The sequence below is a fragment of the Sinocyclocheilus rhinocerous genome, unplaced genomic scaffold (genome assembly GCF_001515625.1).
Source record: "Sinocyclocheilus rhinocerous isolate Xijiao unplaced genomic scaffold, SAMN03320098_v1.1 scaffold166, whole genome shotgun sequence".
Lineage (NCBI taxonomy): Eukaryota > Metazoa > Chordata > Actinopteri > Cypriniformes > Cyprinidae > Sinocyclocheilus > Sinocyclocheilus rhinocerous.
Genome location: NW_015633186.1, coordinates 49,347 through 50,460, shown reverse-complemented (window position 1 = coordinate 50,460; position 1,114 = coordinate 49,347).

The following is a 1,114-nucleotide window of genomic DNA, read 5'->3' as shown; positions in this document are numbered from 1 at the left end:
TATATATGTTTAACTGTTTACATTTTGATGAAAGGTCTTTAATAGGCTATTCAACAGCATGTTCCCATTGTGACATTATAGCTTTTATACTTAAAATGTCAAACATAATATCTATAAAATAGTGTGAATGTTCAATAGCAATAGACTTTAATATGTGGCTAGTATTTATTTGCTTATTTATTTATTAGAAATAGAGAAAACATCTACATAACATTTTAGTTGCCATAGGAGATGCATATAAGAAGCATGTGATTTCTTCTTAGAAACGTTATTATTATTATTATTAGTGAAATATCAGTCTATTTTGTTGGAAGGCATGGGCTTGGTATTCTCTTACCCTTCTGCGTTTATTTTGTCAAGTTCATCTCAGGTTCAGTACTGTGGGAAAGCTCCCCAGTACAGTAGAGCACACTAGATGCAGTTTGTAATTGGAGATGCTCCTCACGAAGACTCAAAGCCTCCTCCAGTGAGATCCAGTGAACAAGATCCTTACAACAATATCGTATATAACAGGTCACCAAGCAGGTCGTAGAGTTCAAACAGTCTGAGGGTCAAAACTGAGAGGTAGATCTGTAAATTGAGTTGATGTTGTAGTGTGTATTTTGGCTGGACCGAGCAGATTATGTTGTCCTGGTTTCATTTTAGAGCACACATGAAAAGTAAATAAAGGAATACTGAGCAAAAATGCATGTAAACAAAATATAATGAGGCTTGCCATTTTTGCTTGTGTGGAGAGGCCACTATTTATGGATTTATATATATATACACACTACCGCTCAAAAGTTTGGGATCAGAAAGACTTGTAATGTTTTTTAAAGAAGTCTATTATGCTCATCAAGGCTGCATTTATTTAATCAAAAAGAAAAAAACAGTAATCTTGCAAAATGTTATTACAATATAAAATAATGGTTTCTATTTTAATATCCTTTAAAATATAATTTATTTCTGTGATGCAAAGCTGAATTTTATTACTCCAGTCTTCAGTGTCACATGATCCTTCAGAAATCATTCTAATATGCTGATTTATTATTAGAATTATCAATGTTGGTAACAGTTGTGCTGCCAAATTTGTATTTTTTTTGGAAACTGCGATACTTTTTTCAGGATTTTTGAT